Source organism: Trichosurus vulpecula, chromosome 2, assembly GCF_011100635.1.
Source record: "Trichosurus vulpecula isolate mTriVul1 chromosome 2, mTriVul1.pri, whole genome shotgun sequence".
NCBI lineage: Eukaryota > Metazoa > Chordata > Mammalia > Diprotodontia > Phalangeridae > Trichosurus > Trichosurus vulpecula.
Genome location: NC_050574.1, coordinates 181623487 through 181634569, shown reverse-complemented (window position 1 = coordinate 181634569; position 11083 = coordinate 181623487). Strand labels below are relative to the sequence as shown.

General features: G+C 38.6%; 1 pseudogene; it reads right to left on the bottom strand.

Annotated features, from left to right (window-relative positions):
- Positions 1-7126: 7126 nt before the first annotated feature.
- On the bottom strand, positions 7127-10719 carry LOC118836870 (annotated as a pseudogene).
- Positions 10720-11083: the final 364 nt, after the last annotated feature.

The following is an 11083-nucleotide window of genomic DNA, read 5'->3' as shown; positions in this document are numbered from 1 at the left end:
GCAGACTCTAAAGGCCTGCTCACTGCACTCTCTGCCAGCTTTCCCTAGGGGAAAAAATGCCCTTGCTTTGGGGCATTGGCTCTGAAAGAGTTAAAGTCCTTCTTTGCCTTAATCCCACTCTTGAATGGGAGAAGGCTGGCAGTCCATTCTCTTGCCAGTTGCTATTTTATCCATTTTTTTCCTTCTCCTTAATCCTTCCTTTGCTTCAGTTTATTAACAAACAGATTTGTGTGACAAACAGCAGTTTATGTCCATTCATCACGTCCCATTGCTCTGCCATGTGCCAGGGCTGCTTCTAAGTAGGCACCTGTAAGAGCCCCATTTCTGCTTGCCAGTCTTCTGCTGTTCATTATTTTCTAGTCAAGGGAATTAATGTACTTTACAAGGCAAGAAAAAATCTCTGGCACACTTTCTCTTTATTAGAAATGAGTTATTTTTAGGACTTAATCCCAGACACCTTCAGCCCACTTAGCAATTGGGCAAGACAATAATGGGTGCGCATGTGTACACTTAAGATAAGAGCTCAAACCTCCTGGCTTTTTGACTTGTGCATCATTTTAGAGGCTTCTTCTCCCTTCAGTGCTTCCATGTAATTGCATTTAATATTAATGGAAGTGATTTGCCAGACAACCCACTGTTAGCAAGAAATACAGCCTCGTTATTTATGGGTTGGCACTTCGCAATGTGGGTCCTCTTTCTCTAACCTACTCCCAATGGTGCACACTGAGAAATGGCTGGCAGGGGCTCAAGGGCAGCATGTAAAAGGGAGTATTGATTTGTCCTTTGGAGGGAGGAGGAAAAGGTATAATTGTATATAGCACCTACTATGTGCCAAATACTAAGCTAAACACTTTTTTTTTTTTTTTACAAATTTCTCATTTGATCCTCACAACAACCCTGAGAGGTAAGTGCTCTCATTATCCCCATTTATAGCTGAGGAAACTAAGGCCAGCAGAGGTTAGGTGACTTGTCCAGGGTCACATAGCTAGAAAGTATCTGAGGTCAACCTCCAGACTTCCTGCCTCAGGCTCAGTGTTCTATCCACTGGACCATCTGCCTCTTATAGGCAGTTCTCATAGATACTGCAAGGGTCATGGTCACCATTGACAATAGGATTCTTTTTTTTTTCCTGGACTCTCATATACATACTTTTCGTAATTAAATTTCAAATTTCACATTGCTTTATCATAAGATCATAAATTTAGAAACCAAGAAGTCCACCCCCAATCATTTTACAGATGAGGAAACTGAGGCACAGAAAGAATAAGTGACTTGCCCAGGGTGAGAAGTGGCAAATTTCTAAGGCTATATTTGAACGTAGGTCTTTCTGACTCCAGGTCTTTCCCTGACCCTTCCTACACCAACAGATAATCTCTGTATACATTAGGCATATGTACATTCTCCCCTTTTAAATGGAAAGCTAAAAGCTCCCAATAAATGACTAGAAAAGTCATTTTTCCTTCCATTAAACTCTTCCCTGCTAAGACTATTTGCTTTTTACTCTAAAAATTATGGCTGTATTTCTTATGGTGGTCACCATACATTCAATTAATTTAACAAGAACTACTCATTACCCTCTGGGTCTTTGTAGTTACCTTCATTTGCATGGGAGGGGCATCATGGGGCAAAAGCAGCATCAGCTTTTCCAAAATGATGATGTATGTAAAAATGTTGCTAAATATATGTCCTCATTACCTAATGTTTACATGTATGTGTGTGCATATTTTTTAATGTCTCTATTATCAACATAAAGCAGTTTGGAGGGAACATGAGTCCTGAGAATAATTAAGAAGAATTGCCTATTAAAAAAAAAGTAAAATAAATATGTCCAAACTTGGCCAAACATTAGGATGAGGTTAGGGAGAAGGGTAAGCCAAGGGTGGAAAGGTTATATGCTATCTGCCAAAAGTATTTAAAGGGTGTAAATACCATTGGAAAAAAAGAAGATATTGTTTAGCATGGTACCAGGAGGGTATAACTAGGAGTGAAGAGGTGGGATTATATGTTTAAAGAAAGGTAAACCCTTGGAGCAGCTGAGAAAATTTCTTTCAAAAACATCCCTTGAAGAATGGGGGTGGGTGAGAAGTCTTTAAAGGAAACGTATTGGCTACCTGTGAACAGGAATGACATAGAGAATATGCTTATAATTTTCTTAATAAATGGAGTGGTTTAGCAAATTGTCCCATTAAATGTGTCCCTTTTTTTTGACTGTGAGGACTTGAAAATGACCTTCTTATAGAAAAAGAGGAAAGTCTCTTTTTTTCCTCTTTCCTGAATTTTGGAGCAATTGAGCTTTCTTCATATCATGTTAAAAGAGTTAACCAACTCCTAAAACCAATTTCAGCCCCATTTATAGGAATATATTGTGATATAGGTCAGGATATAGTATAGAAACCTGGAGTTGGGCCTGTGTTCAGGTGATGTGAACCTAATCAGGTAATAGCCTCTCTAAGCCTTAGTTTAATCTACTATGGGGTGGATGACAGTTGTATTAGAAATTGCTTTCTAAATTTTTTTTTCATTTACCTATACATATGGACAGTATTTCTTCTGCTGGGATATAAGCTCCTTGTGTTTAGAGATTTTTTCAAATGAAACCAAGCACACCGAGTGCAATGCCCAGCGCATAATAGGTGTTTGATACGTTTGTTGATTGACAGGCAGGCAGGTATTGGATAGAGCACTGAACCTAGAGGCAGGAAAACCTGAGTTCAAATCCTGTCTCAAGCACCTAGTAGCTGTGTGACCCTGGGCAAGTCATTTAACCTCTGTTTGCCTCAGTTTCCTCAACTGTAAAATGGGGATAATAATAGCACTTCCTTCCCAGGATTGTTGTGAGGATCCAATAAGATGATTTCCATAAAGTGTTTGGCACATAGTGGGTACTTAATGAATGTTAGCTATTATTATCCAGCATGGTGCTTGGCATATAAGAAGTACTTAATAAATGTTTGTTGACTCAATGATTGATTGCTCACCATCTTCCCTTGATCTTTAGTCACTGGATAATCCAGTGAACAAATCCAGAACTGACAGTCCAGAACTCCCTGCTTGAAGTTGTGCCCCATATTGTAAAAGTATCTTTCCTTGTTCTAGCGATCCCATGGAGTCCAACATTCCTTCCAAGCCTGATCTCAGAGGGTTATGGGGGGAAACTAACTAAGGAATCCAATCCTGCTAAAGTGTAGCAAACATAAGGTGCAACAACCAGAGGTGCAACTTCACCTTTAAAGTGGCTCCTGTTAAAGAGAGTGAATTTCATTAATTTATTCATTCAACAAATATTTATTGAGTATTTGACACTACCAGGAACCAAAAGTGATTCAAAGAAGAGTTTAAAAAAATGTTACATCTTCCCTCTCTGAGCTCACAATCTGAAGTGCTTGAATTTCAGCAGATATTTTGGGCCAACTTCACCTTAGCTCACATTTTCAAAATACTTTGCAGTTTACAAAGTAATATTACTTTCAATGATGCTGTTGAGGCAGATGATGCAAAACTGATTCTCCCCATTTTATATATAAGCAAACTGAAAATCAGAGAGATAAAAATTATTGCCTAGAGTTACACGGTTGGTAAAACAAGGCACTTTGAGGGAGACACAAACAAATGAAACCTCCAATGCCACTTGACTATAATCTCCCCTCAGAAGTTCTTGGAGAGAGCCCAGGACCTCAAGAGCCTTGGGAATTATCAATGTTCCCCAAACCACCAGACCTGTTTCTAGCTCAGCTCCCTCCACCATAACTGAGGGGACAAATCACTGTGGAGAAAGAACCCACTTCCATGATTAACAGTAACAAATGTCAACCAACTGACACTAATAGGCTAATAAGCACAGGATCCCCTGCAGTGGCAGCAGCTACCAACACTCCAACTTACACACACACACCAGGTCTACTTTCAGCCCAACCCTTCTGGCCACCATCCAGGGAGACAAGTCCTGTGGAGAAAGGGCCAGCCATCCCCAGCCACTGTCAACCAAATACCACTCACACGGCAGGGAAGACAACCTAGCTCAAGCAGGAAGGGATCTGGATGGAAATACAGGAGGCATCATGCTTCCATCTGAATAAGTTTAAGGCATGTTCTTCTTTGATCTTGTCACACCTCTACTTAAAAAGCTTCATTGGCTCCCTATTGTGTTTTGCGTAACATCTGAATTATTTTGGCATTGAAGACTCTCTATTATCTGGCTGGGAGGTACAGTTGATAGAGCTCTAGGCCAGGAGTCAGGAAGACTTCAGTTCAAACACAGTTTCAGATACTTACTAGCTAGGTGACCCTGGACAAGTCAATTAACTTCTGTTTGCCTCAGTTTCCCCATCCATAAAATGGGGATAATAATAGCACCTACATTTGAGGATTGTTGTGAGGATCAAATGAAATAATAATTATAAAGTGCCTGGCACACAGTAAGTGCTATATAAATGTTTATTATTACTATCATTATTATTTCACATGCCTCCCCTTCATGAATTCCCCATTTATTGAAACTAGAAAGTCCCCTGTCTAGTGCACATCCTTGTTTCATAATCTCCTATAATGGACTCTCCAACTCTTCTCCCTACCTCTCTGCCCGTTGAAGCCCCTCTCTTCCTTCATACCTCAAACTAGGCGTTACCTCCTCCAGGAAGCCTTCTCTCATCCCTATCCTTCCAGCTGCAAAAGAACTTTTCATGGTGCCTGCAGCTCTTCGTTTTGCTTATCATATCTTCTCTTCCATCACAGTTAGATCTGTATCCTATCTCTATCTTCACTGGCCAGCAGCGTGCCTTACGCACAGAGGGTGTGTGATAAATAGTTGTTTCTATTGTTGTCTTTCCTTTGTTATTTATCAGAAGGGATGGCCAGCTGAACAGGGATGTGGGGGGAAGAGGGAGAGGAATATATTCAGAAGCGGAGTTGATGAAAAGAATTAAAGAGATCAATAAACAGGTTTTTTTTTTTCATAAAAGGAAACAAAAAGTGGCATCTAGGTGGTGCAATGAGTAGAGAACCAACCCCGGAGTCAGGAGGACCTGAGTTCAAATCCCACCTCAGACACTTGACACACTTACTAGCTGTGTGACCTTGGGCAAGTCACTTAACCCCAATTGCCCTGCTTTCCTCCCTCCAAAAAAAAAATTAAAAAAGAAAAAGGAAACAAAAAAAAAAGAACAACATTGAATTGAACTAGAAAACCACATGGTTCCTGGCTGCAACATGGCTCCCACTGAGATACTTAGTAATAATTTTAGTCCCCTATAATAGAACAGATTCTTGTAGGTCAAAAAAAAGTTAATGTATACATAGGCTTATGGTTGTATACAGGACTCAGGGGTTGAAGAAGATTCCTATTACAAAGAGCCATGATTCTAAATGCCACTTGGAAGACATTGTTCCTTGTATTGCTTGGTTAGCGAATTCATAGTAGTCACTACTACAAATAGTTGGGAACCCTTATGTAATCTTGGTTCCATTTAGAAGAAGCATCCTCAGCATTGCAACTGTTTCTTCCCAGGAGCATCAGCAAATGACAGTAAATAAATGCAGACGCACCTAAAACAGTGATCTCTGGGCTTAACGTACCCTTACTTTGTCACTGCTTCTATCAACAAGCAGATACCAGAGATGAAAGAGGCCATTCCCCCACCCCCACTAATCAGGAATAGAGAAGGGGAAGAAGATAATAAAGCATAAAGTCAATATAATATCCTGGAAGGAGCACCAGATCTAATCGGAGGATCTGGGTACAAATCTCAGTTTTTATGCTTATTTAGTTGTATGACCTTAAGGAAGTTACTTCATTTCTATGGGCCTCAAATTCCTCTTCTGTAAAATTAAGCAAATGGATTAGACCAATCGTGTCAAACCCAAATAGAAACTAGACCACTAAATCGTATATAAGGATCCCTGCATATTGATGTTCTTGCATAATGCTGCACATTGACTTAAAAAGCCACACACTAACATTATATTCTGTTTTATTTTTATTTTGTCAAATATTACCAAATTACATTTTAATCTGACTCTAGTCTCACTGGGGAGTGTTATGGGGTCATATATAGCCTGTGGGCTGGGTATTTGATACCTCTGAATTAGATAACATCTGTGTTCCCTTCTAGGACAAGAGCCTATACAAGTAAATATAACACACTTCTAGACAGAAGACAGACATCTTCAAAAAGGGCTTGGAGTACTGTACTTGGTTGGGTTGTTTACCCACAGGCAAATCATGGAATCTCTAGGAAACTTGGATCCCTCACCTTTAAAACAGGAATAATGACAGTACAAAATATCCTTAAGAACACAGTTCCTATTCACAGACATCCCTCAAATAGCCATGAAACAAGAATTCACAAAAACTCACTCAAAGAAATTTTAGTTCTTTTTTTTAATGATAATTTTTTATTTGTTTAACTTGGTAACTGTAGAATGAAATGGTTTCAAAGTAAGTTCTGGATTACTTCAAACACAATCAAAGAGTTAACATCATTCTGAAGAACTTAATTTCTTGTCTTCAATATCCACCCACTCTCACACAAACAACACACAGATCCATAGAAATCCCTGTACATATATTATTTTCAACAACTTATTACCACTGGGACCTAGGGTTTTTTTGCTCTGAAACATTGCAAACGTATCCATTTGATGTAGGATATAAGGATACAACCTCCATGTATAAGGTACTCTGCTGGCTAGTGTGGGTGTAGAGATAGATAGAATACAGATCTAATTCTCAAGAAGCTCACAATCCAGTAGCAAGGTCAAGAGTAAGTAATCGTCATGTCAAAGAAGATACGATAATCAAAAAGAAGAGGTCCAGGTGCCATGAAAACTCTGTGGAGGGAAAGTTCATTTTCAGCTGGAAGGATAGAGATCAGAGAGGGCTTCATGGAGAAGGTAACATCTAGTTTGAGCCATGAGTGAAACATGACAAAAAATCATGCAATGATACTGAGTAAAGTTTTGTTGAAACAAAGAAAAAGATAAATCAATCTTCGATGATTCAACACTATGAATCAGGTCACCTAATTCTTTAAATAAAACAAATGCCAGTTTTTATCATGAGTCAAAAACATTTATTATCTTGAAACCAAACTAGCTCCAGTTGCTTTTTGTCTTTTTGAGTCAGATCTTTTTAAAAATTTGAAGTTTCCCATTCAATAGAAACTAAGATATTTCTTTTATTCTTTAGCCATTTAAATGAGATGGCAGATGGCTCAAAGAAGGCATGTTTTGATGACTCTAAGTCAGAAAGTGCATCTTTTTGGACAGAAGGTTCATAATCCCTGACATTTTCAGGCAATTCACCATTACTTTCTGCATTATAATCAACTTTGTCAAGGAAATGAGGTTCATTTTCTTCCAAAACATAAATGGTAGGGCTTGTTATTTTGAAGCTAGATTCAATCAAATCATTTTCAAACTCAAGAAAGCTGTTAGGCAGATTATATTATAATGATGATTTCAGTCTTTTCAAATGGAATAAACCAACACAAAACTTCTCTCCCATCTCTTTCAATTGTCATGTCCCAGTCTGTAAACCCTTGTATCTTCCTTGATTACAGGCGCATAATGTGCTCTCCAAGGTGCAGCTTCTCTGTACTCCTATTTCCCTCAATATGATATGGGTTGTAGATTGCTTGGACTTTTTCACTACAAAGCTGCAGCTGCTCATGCAGATTGCTGGGGCTGTATGGGTCAATATCTCAGGCAAAGTCCTGTATCCCATATCTTCAACCATGTCACAAGAGGCAGCATTATCATAGTCTCCTTGCAGCCATATACAAATACATGAGAGTGACCATGATAATCACAGTAAACCAGAGGTAATTGTTTGATTGCAGCCATGTACTATAGCAGACCTTTAGCATGGTAAATTGTAGAATGCAAATCTGGGTTTGGATTTTGCCACTGCCAGTGCAAATCTTCTCCACTTAAAGAACAATGGCAGTTTCCATTAATGACACCATCTGGTTTTAGCATAGGGACAATTTTAAAAACATAAGATTCACACAAGCTCTGAGCAGTAGGGTTATTACTCATGAGATATTCCAAAATTCCTTTCATAATCCATCTTGAATTAGTTTCTCTAGGATGTACTCAAGTAGATAAGAAAATATAAGGGCAGTTTCTAAATGGACAGATATTTTCATAATAATTGGACTCTGGCATAGCAGTTGTAGTCAATAAAGGACAGCTGTTTCCCAACAGAGTTTCACATAACACATCTTGTCGAAAATAGATTTGCTGAGGTTTTTGAAGATGCATCTGTAAAGTTGAGTATGTATATAGGTAATGATAAGTGAAATAGCAAACATCATCCATACGTGAGAAAGTGACTGTGAATGTAATCGTATAATAGGATTTTCCTTTTTTGCCCACCAGCAGCAACTGAACTTCTAGAGAAATGATTTTATAGTACAAATGTCAGTACCTACATGAATCTGCCATGGTCTAGCATGTAATGCTTCTTGGTCTGAATACATAAGGGCTACATACCATAATTAAACTGACTGTTGGATTTTTCACAGTTGATGATATGGAATTGGTATCCAACACCTGTCCACATTCCACTGACTTCAAAGTAAAACCACTGATGACAACGACTGCTATTTGTATCGGAGTTCAGAATAAGATCATACTCATTTTTTTTCCCAATTTGAAAAACTTTCTGTATGTTTCCAGATTAAAATCTGGAATTAAATTTCAAACTTTCTCCTTCAGGTACAGTGTAATTTGGGTTATCCAGGTCATACATAATTTTGTCTATGATATTACTTTGATGAAAGTGTCTCTCACAATCCTGGGCAATTTTTTTTTCCTTTGCACACTATAGGGTCTTAAATGGAGGTGGAACACGATCAAAATAATCAAGATAAGGCACCTCTGAATATTCAGGAACAAATTTAGTATTTTTCACTATCTCAACATATAGATCAGAATCATGGAGTGGTGACATGTTGGGTATTTCAATTGATGTTTGCTCCACTGATGAATTAGATGCAGAACCATCATTTTCTTCAGTTTCAACTCCAGTAAAGCATACCTTTCTTAGTTGAACAGTTTGTCCCTCAAAGAGCATTTTCGTAAGTAGAAATATGTGGATATATTTTAGTGCATGTAATGGAAATAAGGTGAGGACTGGAATCTTTCTTTATTCTGGCAGCAAAGCTCTGGAAAGTTTGGGGAGCCTTCTGTGGCGTTATTCGGTCCAAAGCCTTCACTAGGTCACTAATGAGATACTGGCTTGATGAAACTATCCTATTTTGATCACCTTCTTGCAACAAACTATCACTATTTTTAAAATCTCCTTTTGCCAGGTCTAAAAAAAGCAGGTTGTTTATCACTTTCCTCTCCTTGTGAAATGATATTCTTTTTCACTGAATTTATTAGACTGTTTGGTTCCACAGATGGCTCTTCTCCTGCTATAGGAACAACAATCAGTCTACCTAGGTTCCCTTCCTTTGACAAGGGCTTTGGCTCTTTGGCAATTAAATCATGTTCCTGAAAGTCCTTAGAAAGTTTGTAGGAAAAGCGTTCATGCAGTTTTACTTGTTCTATTGGTCATCCTAGTTCTTGCTTGGGTTTTAACTTGTCCATCAGTCTCAATATCATCATTCTTAAAATCTTGGTCTATATCATCATCACTCTCAATTTCATTTTCAGCTTCTAATTCAAAGTCTTTATTATCATCACGTTCATCTACTACATCATCCACTTTAAGCAATAAATTATAGAGCTGAGCTACAGGTCCTAGCATAGGAATAACTGGTACTGGAAATGAAAAGCACTGTTAATAGCTAGTAATGGAAGATGATTTTAAGGAAAACATTTCCTTGTAATCAGACTGGATATGTTGCCTAAAGGATCAAGAGTGCTGACTGCCAAGCAATCTTGTGAAGTGTTGTATAGAATTTTCATCCCATTGGCATCAGTAAATGCCTTTCTTCCCAACTTGAGGCTTGTAACACTTCTTAAACTCTGTAAAACTCCCTCCTGGATGAACATGTTTCTGTGCCGATTATCATACTAGTGCCAATCTACATAAATTGTTAAAAGCACATGGACACATCCTCTGTCTCCAACTCTCCTGGCATTTGTTTTTGATTTTAGCATTGCAGCAAGTGTGTCTAAAGCAACCTTCATAAGGTCAGTGTTCTTTTTACTAAAAGGGCCAATGATTTTAAACATCAGTTCCACAACTCCATTTTTCTGTAAGGACACTACATTCACAGGACTGGTAGAATACACTCATAAAAGTTGAAGACAAGGCAGCACTAAACTTTGATTCTGCAAATTCTGTTCTACCAAATTCAGAGTTATCATTAAGGCCCTATTAATTCTAGACTTCACTCCAGATTTTTTGTCTTTTGGTCCAATTTTCGAAAGAAAGATGTGAACTTGGGAAACTAAAGTACTTGTTCTCCTACTACCACCAACTGACACCAATTCAACAAGAATGTTTAAGATATTAAGGGTGGTCTGAAGATGTTTTGTATTCTCTAACATTGAGAGTAGAACATCCATTCCTGCAGAACCTTTGGCTCTCATTTCTTTCCTGATTTTCTCTTGACTTTGGGTCAGGTGAAGAATCTTAGATGTAACATATCTGGCAGCTTCTGCTCCTGGACATTCATAGCTGATCTTCTCCAACCAAGCCAGGAGTGTCACAATCTAAGAACTGCTAGTAAGGCTTTTTTTTTCTGATAGCACTTTTAATCTGTTCATCTTGACAGCTCCTTCTTTATTTCAATAAATCTTTATATCAATAGTAAGCTCTGGTAGGGGTAAGGGACCAGGCTAGAAGGAAGGGTGGCCTCCAGCTTCAGCTCTGACTCCAGCTCAGGTGGCAGTGGTGGCAGCAGCAGGCGCTACTTCTCCCAGAAGGCCCTCATGGGCCACTCATCACCAGTTGCTTGTGTTTTCATACAAACCCTGGCAGGGCAATATCACCTTGCTGCCCTGCCTGGAATTTTGCTTTTGAAAGTATTGAGGATGAATGACTACAAAAGTTTCAGAAATTTGATCTCTTTAAAAAATCCAATTGATCAACACACACACACACACACACACACACACACACACACACAAA